The sequence below is a fragment of the Staurois parvus genome, unplaced genomic scaffold (assembly GCF_062004578.1).
Source record: "Staurois parvus isolate SC_StPar_1 unplaced genomic scaffold, SC_StPar_1.0 ptg000333l, whole genome shotgun sequence".
Taxonomy (NCBI): Eukaryota; Metazoa; Chordata; class Amphibia; order Anura; family Ranidae; genus Staurois; species Staurois parvus.
The window spans coordinates 790,963-801,035 of NW_028318129.1; the positions used below are offsets into that span (position 1 = coordinate 790,963).

Here is a 10,073-nt window from a genome sequence, read left to right on the forward strand (position 1 = left end):
GGACCGCAGTCACCAAGAGAACAATGGGTAACACACTACGCCGACGAGGATTGAAATCCCGCAGTGCCCGCAAGGTCCCTCTGCTCAAGAGAGCACATGTCCAGGCCCGTCTGAAGTTTGCCACTGAACATCTGAATGAGGCAGAGCAGGACTGGTTGAAAGTGTCGTGGTCAGATGAGACGACCAACATGGAGCTCTTTGGCATCAACTCAACTCGCCGTGTTTGGAGGCGGAGGACGAGGAATGCTGCCTATGACCCCAACAACACCATCCCAACTGTCAAACATGGTGGTGGAAATATGCTGCTTTGGGGGTGTTTTTCTGCTAAGGGGACAGGACAACTGCACCGCATCAAGGGGACCATGAACGGGGCAATGGAGCGGCAAATCTTGGGCAAGAACCTTCTCCCCTCAGCCAGGGCATTGAAAATGAATGGCGGGTGGCTGTTCCAGCATGACAAGGAGCCAAAACACGCGGCCAAGGCAACAAAGCAGCGGCTGGAGAAGAAGCACGTTAAGCTCCTGGAGTGGCCTAGCCAGTCTCCAGACCTTCATCCGGCTGACAATATCTCTGTGGAGGGAGCTGAAAGTTGGAGTTGCCAAACGTCAGCCGCCAAACCTTCATGATTTGGAGAGGATCTGCCAAGAGGAGTGGGCCAAAATCCCTCCTGAGATGTGTGCAAAGCTGGTGGCCAACTCCAGGTAACGCCTGACCTCTGGGATTGCCAAGAAGGGATTTGCCAGCAAGCACTAAGCCCTGTTTTGTGAAGGGGATGAGATGCCTGTGTTCCCTGGTGAACCTGCAAATGAGCGCCTGATTTGTTAGCCATGCATTTCTTGTGAGTTTTTTTCTTGCTCTTCTGTCTGTGAGTGTTCCAATGCAGCTAGCATTGTATTTTGAGAGGGCTGATTTGTTTGTGAGTGGGCCGAGCTGGCAAATGAGCAGGGGATGAAAAGGTTGTTTCCTTGAGTGCAGGTGTGCAGCAGGAGGGCTTGGAGAGCGGGGAGGTAAAAGTGAATGTGAAAGAGCCATGGAGGAGAGTGACCCCTGCTGGAGGAAAAGCAAAAGCCTACAGCACCTGGTATTCCCAGGCGGTCTCCCATCCAAGTACTAACCAGGCCCGACCCTGCTTAGCTTCCGAGATCAGACGAGATCGGGCGCGCTCAGGGTGGTGTGGCCGTAGGCAGTACTCAGGCTCTCCTTCAAGCCTCTTCTACTTGTCACGGGCAGCCTGGCCTCCGCCTTTCCTCGGCTCTACTACCCAGGACAAGCCGCCTGCTGCTGCTGCTGCTGCTGCTGTTTCCTTCTCACCCACCGGCACAACTGACACACCGCCCCGTCTCTCCTCTCTCACTCACTCTCCTCAAACCCCTGCCTCCCCCCCCCCCCGTTGCTTTGCTCCCTCTTTAACCTCTTCCTGACCGCACCTCTTCAGGCACAAGCACACCACGCCAGCCTGGCCTCAACCGCTCCTCCTTCTCCTTCCCGCCTTCCCCTGGCCTGACTTCAAGCCTTTGGCTCGCAGGGCTGAGCACCACACCAGCCGCGGGGAGCAAGCTTTGGACACAGCAGCCGCAAAGAGCACCGCAAAGCAAGGGGCCTACGCTCGCTTGCCAGCCAGACCTCTCGGGGCGCCGGACAGCGCTCCCGCCTCCCTGCCCCTGACCCAAACCAAGGCTAGGGACCCTGCTGGCACCGGGGCCTACAAACGCCAGTTCCTTGCGCTCCGGCCCTCGCTCTTTTTCACCGCCCCAGTGGCCGGCTCCCCCTTGCGCACACCACAGGGCCCTGACGCACAGGCCCCTGCCTCCAGCAGCGGGCCCGGCGCTCTAACCGCCTCAGGGCGCAGGTATCGTGGCCTTCGGCGGCTCTGTTGCTTCTGGCTGGCTTGGGGGGCCGGCGCGCGTGCCTTCCCCGCTGCTGTCCCCCGGCCTGGGGAGCGCAGCGGAATGTGTCGGCGCAAGGCGACTGGAGAGCAGGCGTGAGAGCGCCAAAGCGGCTGAGGAGAGCGCTGGCAAAGGGCTGGGCCGCGGAGCCTAAGCGGGATGCAGGACGGGGCTAGCTGGCTGGGGCTGGCGTCTGAGCGTTGCTCCGCTGCCGGAGGGGGCTGGATGCGTGGCCAGCTCCTGAGGGACACAGAGAAGAAAGCCAGCGTGTTTTGAAAAGAGCGGCCCGCAAAAGGGAAGCGGGCTCAGAAAAGCCTAGGCTGGCCTGGGGACTTTGGGGGAGCTACAGTGAAGGAAAGGAGTATTTCACCCCCTGCTGATTTTGAATCTTTGCCCGCTCACAAACAAATGATCGATCGGTCTAAAAATCCAATGCTAGGTGTATTGACTGAGAGACAGACTAGCAAGAAAACATTCAAAAGAACTGCATGTCTAACCAATGATGCGCTGATTCGCATGTTCCTGAGGGAAATAGGTATTCCATCCCCTATCATTCAGCGGCATTTCTGGCTCCCAGGTGTCTTTCACACAGGTAACAAGCTGAGATTAGAAGCAGCCTCTTAAAGGGAGAGATGCTAATCTCATTTTCTGACCTGTATAAAAGACACCTGTCCACAGGAGCAATCAAACCATCAGATTCCAAACCCTCCACCACGGCAAAGACCAAAGAGCTGTCCAGGGATGTCAGGAACAGGATCGAAGACCTACACAAGGCTGGACTGGGCTACCAAACTATGGCCAAGCAGCTTGGTGAGAAGGTGACAACAGTCGGTGCAATCATTCGCAAATGGAAGAAACACAAAGCAACTGTCAGTCTCCCTAGGACCGGTGCCCCGTGCAAGATCTCCCCTCGTGGAGTGTCAATGATCATGACAACAGTGAGGCATCATCCCAGAACTACGAGTGAGGATCTTGTCAATCATCTCCGGCCAGCTGGGACCGCAGTCACCAAGAGAACAATGGGTAACACACTACGCCGACGAGGATTGAAATCCCGCAGTGCCCGCAAGGTCCCTCTGCTCAAGAGAGCACATGTCCAGGCCCGTCTGAAGTTTGCCACTGAACATCTGAATGAGGCAGAGCAGGACTGGTTGAAAGTGTCGTGGTCAGATGAGACGACCAACATGGAGCTCTTTGGCATCAACTCAACTCGCCGTGTTTGGAGGCGGAGGACGAGGAATGCTGCCTATGACCCCAACAACACCATCCCAACTGTCAAACATGGTGGTGGAAATATGCTGCTTTGGGGGTGTTTTTCTGCTAAGGGGACAGGACAACTGCACCGCATCAAGGGGACCATGAACGGGGCAATGGAGCGGCAAATCTTGGGCAAGAACCTTCTCCCCTCAGCCAGGGCATTGAAAATGAATGGCGGGTGGCTGTTCCAGCATGACAAGGAGCCAAAACACGCGGCCAAGGCAACAAAGCAGCGGCTGGAGAAGAAGCACGTTAAGCTCCTGGAGTGGCCTAGCCAGTCTCCAGACCTTCATCCGGCTGACAATATCTCTGTGGAGGGAGCTGAAAGTTGGAGTTGCCAAACGTCAGCCGCCAAACCTTCATGATTTGGAGAGGATCTGCCAAGAGGAGTGGGCCAAAATCCCTCCTGAGATGTGTGCAAAGCTGGTGGCCAACTCCAGGTAACGCCTGACCTCTGGGATTGCCAAGAAGGGATTTGCCAGCAAGCACTAAGCCCTGTTTTGTGAAGGGGATGAGATGCCTGTGTTCCCTGGTGAACCTGCAAATGAGCGCCTGATTTGTTAGCCATGCATTTCTTGTGAGTTTTTTTCTTGCTCTTCTGTCTGTGAGTGTTCCAATGCAGCTAGCATTGTATTTTGAGAGGGCTGATTTGTTTGTGAGTGGGCCGAGCTGGCAAATGAGCAGGGGATGAAAAGGTTGTTTCCTTGAGTGCAGGTGTGCAGCAGGAGGGCTTGGAGAGCGGGGAGGTAAAAGTGAATGTGAAAGAGCCATGGAGGAGAGTGACCCCTGCTGGAGGAAAAGCAAAAGCCTACAGCACCTGGTATTCCCAGGCGGTCTCCCATCCAAGTACTAACCAGGCCCGACCCTGCTTAGCTTCCGAGATCAGACGAGATCGGGCGCGCTCAGGGTGGTGTGGCCGTAGGCAGTACTCAGGCTCTCCTTCAAGCCTCTTCTACTTGTCACGGGCAGCCTGGCCTCCGCCTTTCCTCGGCTCTACTACCCAGGACAAGCCGCCTGCTGCTGCTGCTGCTGCTGCTGTTTCCTTCTCACCCACCGGCACAACTGACACACCGCCCCGTCTCTCCTCTCTCACTCACTCTCCTCAAACCCCTGCCTCCCCCCCCCCCCGTTGCTTTGCTCCCTCTTTAACCTCTTCCTGACCGCACCTCTTCAGGCACAAGCACACCACGCCAGCCTGGCCTCAACCGCTCCTCCTTCTCCTTCCCGCCTTCCCCTGGCCTGACTTCAAGCCTTTGGCTCGCAGGGCTGAGCACCACACCAGCCGCGGGGAGCAAGCTTTGGACACAGCAGCCGCAAAGAGCACCGCAAAGCAAGGGGCCTACGCTCGCTTGCCAGCCAGACCTCTCGGGGCGCCGGACAGCGCTCCCGCCTCCCTGCCCCTGACCCAAACCAAGGCTAGGGACCCTGCTGGCACCGGGGCCTACAAACGCCAGTTCCTTGCGCTCCGGCCCTCGCTCTTTTTCACCGCCCCAGTGGCCGGCTCCCCCTTGCGCACACCACAGGGCCCTGACGCACAGGCCCCTGCCTCCAGCAGCGGGCCCGGCGCTCTAACCGCCTCAGGGCGCAGGTATCGTGGCCTTCGGCGGCTCTGTTGCTTCTGGCTGGCTTGGGGGGCCGGCGCGCGTGCCTTCCCCGCTGCTGTCCCCCGGCCTGGGGAGCGCAGCGGAATGTGTCGGCGCAAGGCGACTGGAGAGCAGGCGTGAGAGCGCCAAAGCGGCTGAGGAGAGCGCTGGCAAAGGGCTGGGCCGTGGAGCCTAAGCGGGATGCAGGACGGGGCTAGCTGGCTGGGGGGTGGCGTCTGAGCGTTGCTCCGCTGCCGGAGGGGACTGGATGCGTGGCCAGCTCCTGAGGGACACAGAGAAGAAAGCCAGCGTGTTTTGAAAAGAGTGGGCCGCAAAAGGGAAGCGGGCTCACAAAAGCCTAGGCTGGCCTGAGGACTTTGGGGGAGCTACAGTGAAGGAAAGGAGTATTTCACCCCCTGCTGATTTTGAATCTTTGCCCGCTCACAAACAAATGATCGATCGGTCTAAAAATCCAATGCTAGGTGTATTGACTGAGAGACAGACTAGCAAGAAAACATTCAAAAGCACTGCATGTCTAACCAATGATGCGCTGATTCGCATGTTCCTGAGGGAAAGAAGTATTCCATCCCCTATCATTCAGCAGCATTTCTGGCTCCCAGGTGTCTTTCACACAGGTAACAAGCTGAGATTAGAAGCAGCCTCTTAAAGGGAGAGATGCTAATCTCATTTTCTTACCTGTATAAAAGACACCTGTCCACAGGAGCAATCAAACCATCAGATTCCAAACCCTCCACCACGGCAAAGACCAAAGAGCTGTCCAGGGATGTCAGTAACAGGATCGAAGACCTACACAAGGCTGGACTGGGCTACCAAACTATGGCCAAGCAGCTTAGTGAGAAGGTGACAACAGTCGGTGCAATCATTCGCAAATGGAAGAAACACAAAGCAACTGTCAGTCTCCCTAGGACCGGTGCACCGAGCAAGATCTCCCCTCGTGGAGTGTCAATGATCATGACAACAGTGAGGCATCATCCCAGAACTACGAGTGAGGATCTTGTCAATCATCTCCGGCCAGCTGGGACCGCAGTCACCAAGAGAACAATGGGTAACACACTACGCCGACGAGGATTGAAATCCCGCAGTGCCCACAAGGTCACTCTGCTCAAGAGAGCACATGTCCAGGCCCGTCTGAAGTTTGCCACTGAACATCTGAATGAGGCAGAGCAGGACTGGTTGAAAGTGTCCTGGTCAGATGAGACCACCAAAATGGAGCTCTTTGGCATCAACTCAACTCGCCGCGTTTGGAGGAGGAGGAGGAGGACGAGGAATGCTGCCTATGACCCCAAGAACACCATCCCAACTGTCAAACATGGCGGTGGAAATATGCTGCTTTGGGGGTGTTTTTCTGCTAAGGGGACAGGACAACTGCACCGCATCAAGGGGACCATGGACGGGGCAACAGAGCGGCAAATCTTGGGCGAGAACCTTCTCCCCTCAGCCAGGGCATTGAAAATGAATGGCGGGTGGCTGTTCCAGCATGACAAGGAGCCAAAACACGCGGCCAAGGCAACAAAGCAGCGGCTGGAGAAGAAGCACGTTAAGCTCCTGGAGTGGCCTAGCCAGTCTCCAGACCTTCATCCGGCTGACAATATCTCTGTGGAGGGAGCTGAAAGTTGGAGTTGCCAAACGTCAGCCGCCAAACCTTCATGATTTGGAGAGGATCTGCCAAGAGGAGTGGGCCAAAATCCCTCCTGAGATGTGTGCAAAGCTGGTGGCCAACTCCAGGTAACGCCTGACCTCTGGGATTGCCAAGAAGGGATTTGCCAGCAAGCACTAAGCCCTGTTTGGTGAAGGGGGTGAGATACCTGTGTTCCCTGGTGAAGCTGCAAATGAGCGCCTGATTTGTTAGCCATGCATTTCTTGTGAGTTTTTTCTTGCTCTTCTGTCTGTGAGTGTTCCGATGCAGCAGCTAGCATTGTATTTTGAGAGGGCTGATTTGTTTGTGAGTGGGCCGAGCTGGCAAACGAGCAGGGGATGAAAAGGTTGTTTGCTTGAGTGCAGGTGTGCAGCAGGAGGGCTTGGAGAGCGGGGAGGTAAAAGCGAATGTGAAAGAGCCATGGAGGAGAGTGACCCCTGCTGGAGGAAAAGCAAAAGCCTACAGCACCTGGTATTCCCAGGCGGTCTCCCATCCAAGTACTAACCAGGCCCGACCCTGCTTAGCTTCCGAGATCAGACGAGATCGGGCGTGTTCAGGGTGGTGTGGCCGTAGGCAGTACTCAGGCTCTCCTTCAAGCCTCTTCTACTTGTCACGGGCAGCCTGGCCTCCGCCTTTCCTCGGCTCTACTACCCAGGACAAGCCGCCTGCTGCTACTGCTGTTTCCTTTTCACCCACCGCCACAACTGACACACCGCCCCGTCTCTCCTCTCTCACTCACTCTCCTCAAACCCCTGCCTCCCTCCCGCTGCTTTGCTCCCTCTTTAACATCTTCCTGACCGCACCTCCTCACGCACAAGCACACCACACCATCCTGGCCTCAACCGCTCCTCCTTCTCCTTCCCGCCTTCCCCTGGCCTGACTTCAAGCCTTTGGCTCGCAGGGCTGAGCAGCACACCAGCCGCAGGGAGCAAGCTTTGGACACAGCAGCCGCAAAGCGCACCGCAAAGCAAGGGGCCAAGCTCGCTTGCCAGCCAGACCTCTCGGGGCGCCGCACAGCGCTCCCGCCTCCCTGCCCCTGACCCAAACCAAGGCTAGGGACCCTGCTGGCACCGGGGCCTACAAACGCCAGTTCCTTGCGCTCCGGCCCTCGCTCTTTTTCACCGCCCCAGTGGCCGGCTCCCCCTTGCGCACACCACAGGGCCCTGACGCTCAGGCCCCTGCCTCCAGCAGCGGGCCCAGCGCTCTAACCGCCTCAGGGAGCAGGTATCGTGGCCTTCGGCGGCTCTGTTGCTTCTGGCTGGCTTGGGGGGCCGGCGCGCGTGCCTTCCCCGCTGCTGTCCCCCGGCCTGGGGAGCGCAGCGGAATGTGTCGGCGCAAGGCGACTGGAGAGCAGGCGTGAGAGCGCCAAAGCGGCTGAGGAGAGCGCTGGCAAAGGGCTGGGCCGTGGAGCCTAAGCGGGATGCAGGACGGGGCTAGCTGGCTGGGGGGTGGCGTCTGAGCGTTGCTCCGCTGCCGGAGGGGACTGGATGCGTGGCCAGCTCCTGAGGGACACAGAGAAGAAAGCCAGCGTGTTTTGAAAAGAGTGGGCCGCAAAAGGGAAGCGGGCTCACAAAAGCCTAGGCTGGCCTGAGGACTTTGGGGGAGCTACAGTGAAGGAAAGGAGTATTTCACCCCCTGCTGATTTTGAATCTTTGCCCGCTCACAAACAAATGATCGATCGGTCTAAAAATCCAATGCTAGGTGTATTGACTGAGAGACAGACTAGCAAGAAAACATTCAAAAGCACTGCATGTCTAACCAATGATGCGCTGATTCGCATGTTCCTGAGGGAAAGAAGTATTCCATCCCCTATCATTCAGCAGCATTTCTGGCTCCCAGGTGTCTTTCACACAGGTAACAAGCTGAGATTAGAAGCAGCCTCTTAAAGGGAGAGATGCTAATCTCATTTTCTTACCTGTATAAAAGACACCTGTCCACAGGAGCAATCAAACCATCAGATTCCAAACCCTCCACCACGGCAAAGACCAAAGAGCTGTCCAGGGATGTCAGCAACAGGATCGAAGACCTACACAAGGCTGGACTGGGCTACCAAACTATGGCCAAGCAGCTTAGTGAGAAGGTGACAACAGTCGGTGCAATCATTCGCAAATGGAAGAAACACAAAGCAACTGTCAGTCTCCCTAGGACCGGTGCACCGAGCAAGATCTCCCCTCGTGGAGTGTCAATGATCATGACAACAGTGAGGCATCATCCCAGAACTACGAGTGAGGATCTTGTCAATGATCTCCGGCCAGCTGGGACCGCAGTCACCAAGAGAACAATGGGTAACACACTACGCCGACGAGGATTGAAATCCCGCAGTGCCCACAAGGTCACTCTGCTCAAGAGAGCACATGTCCAGGCCCGTCTGAAGTTTGCCACTGAACATCTGAATGAGGCAGAGCAGGACTGGTTGAAAGTGTCCTGGTCAGATGAGACCACCAAAATGGAGCTCTTTGGCATCAACTCAACTCGCCGCGTTTGGAGGAGGAGGAGGAGGACGAGGAATGCTGCCTATGACCCCAAGAACACCATCCCAACTGTCAAACATGGCGGTGGAAATATGCTGCTTTGGGGGTGTTTTTCTGCTAAGGGGACAGGACAACTGCACCGCATCAAGGGGACCATGGACGGGGCAACAGAGCGGCAAATCTTGGGCGAGAACCTTCTCCCCTCAGCCAGGGCATTGAAAATGAATGGCGGGTGGCTGTTCCAGCATGACAAGGAGCCAAAACACGCGGCCAAGGCAACAAAGCAGCGGCTGGAGAAGAAGCACGTTAAGCTCCTGGAGTGGCCTAGCCAGTCTCCAGACCTTCATCCGGCTGACAATATCTCTGTGGAGGGAGCTGAAAGTTGGAGTTGCCAAACGTCAGCCGCCAAACCTTCATGATTTGGAGAGGATCTGCCAAGAGGAGTGGGCCAAAATCCCTCCTGAGATGTGTGCAAAGCTGGTGGCCAACTCCAGGTAACGCCTGACCTCTGGGATTGCCAAGAAGGGATTTGCCAGCAAGCACTAAGCCCTGTTTGGTGAAGGGGGTGAGATACCTGTGTTCCCTGGTGAAGCTGCAAATGAGCGCCTGATTTGTTAGCCATGCATTTCTTGTGAGTTTTTTCTTGCTCTTCTGTCTGTGAGTGTTCCGATGCAGCAGCTAGCATTGTATTTTGAGAGGGCTGATTTGTTTGTGAGTGGGCCGAGCTGGCAAACGAGCAGGGGATGAAAAGGTTGTTTGCTTGAGTGCAGGTGTGCAGCAGGAGGGCTTGGAGAGCGGGGAGGTAAAAGCGAATGTGAAAGAGCCATGGAGGAGAGTGACCCCTGCTGGAGGAAAAGCAAAAGCCTACAGCACCTGGTATTCCCAGGCGGTCTCCCATCCAAGTACTAACCAGGCCCGACCCTGCTTAGCTTCCGAGATCAGACGAGATCGGGCGTGTTCAGGGTGGTGTGGCCGTAGGCAGTACTCAGGCTCTCCTTCAAGCCTCTTCTACTTGTCACGGGCAGCCTGGCCTCCGCCTTTCCTCGGCTCTACTACCCAGGACAAGCCGCCTGCTGCTACTGCTGTTTCCTTTTCACCCACCGGCACAACTGACACACCGCCCCGTCTCTCCTCTCTCACTCACTCTCCTCAAACCCCTGCCTCCCTCCCGCTGCTTTGCTCCCTCTTTAACCTCTTCCTGACCGCACCTCCTCACGCA

At 56.6% G+C, this 10,073-nt stretch overlaps 4 non-coding genes across 4 annotated transcripts; all 4 read right to left on the reverse strand.

Moving 5' to 3' along the window:
• Positions 1-1,066: 1,066 nt before the first annotated feature.
• LOC149457243 (5S ribosomal RNA) lies at positions 1,067-1,185 on the reverse strand. The gene has a single exon (XR_016313662.1). It is a non-coding gene; the product is annotated as a 5S ribosomal RNA (ribosomal RNA).
• Positions 1,186-3,948: 2,763 nt separating this feature from the next.
• On the reverse strand, positions 3,949-4,067 carry LOC149457244 (5S ribosomal RNA). Its single transcript, XR_016313663.1, has one exon. It is a non-coding gene; the product is annotated as a 5S ribosomal RNA (ribosomal RNA).
• A 2,772-nt stretch (positions 4,068-6,839) lies between these two features.
• Positions 6,840-6,958, reverse strand: LOC149457245 (5S ribosomal RNA). Its single transcript, XR_016313739.1, has one exon. It is a non-coding gene; the product is annotated as a 5S ribosomal RNA (ribosomal RNA).
• A 2,757-nt stretch (positions 6,959-9,715) lies between these two features.
• Positions 9,716-9,834, reverse strand: LOC149457246 (5S ribosomal RNA). Its single transcript, XR_016313740.1, has one exon. It is a non-coding gene; the product is annotated as a 5S ribosomal RNA (ribosomal RNA).
• Positions 9,835-10,073: the final 239 nt, after the last annotated feature.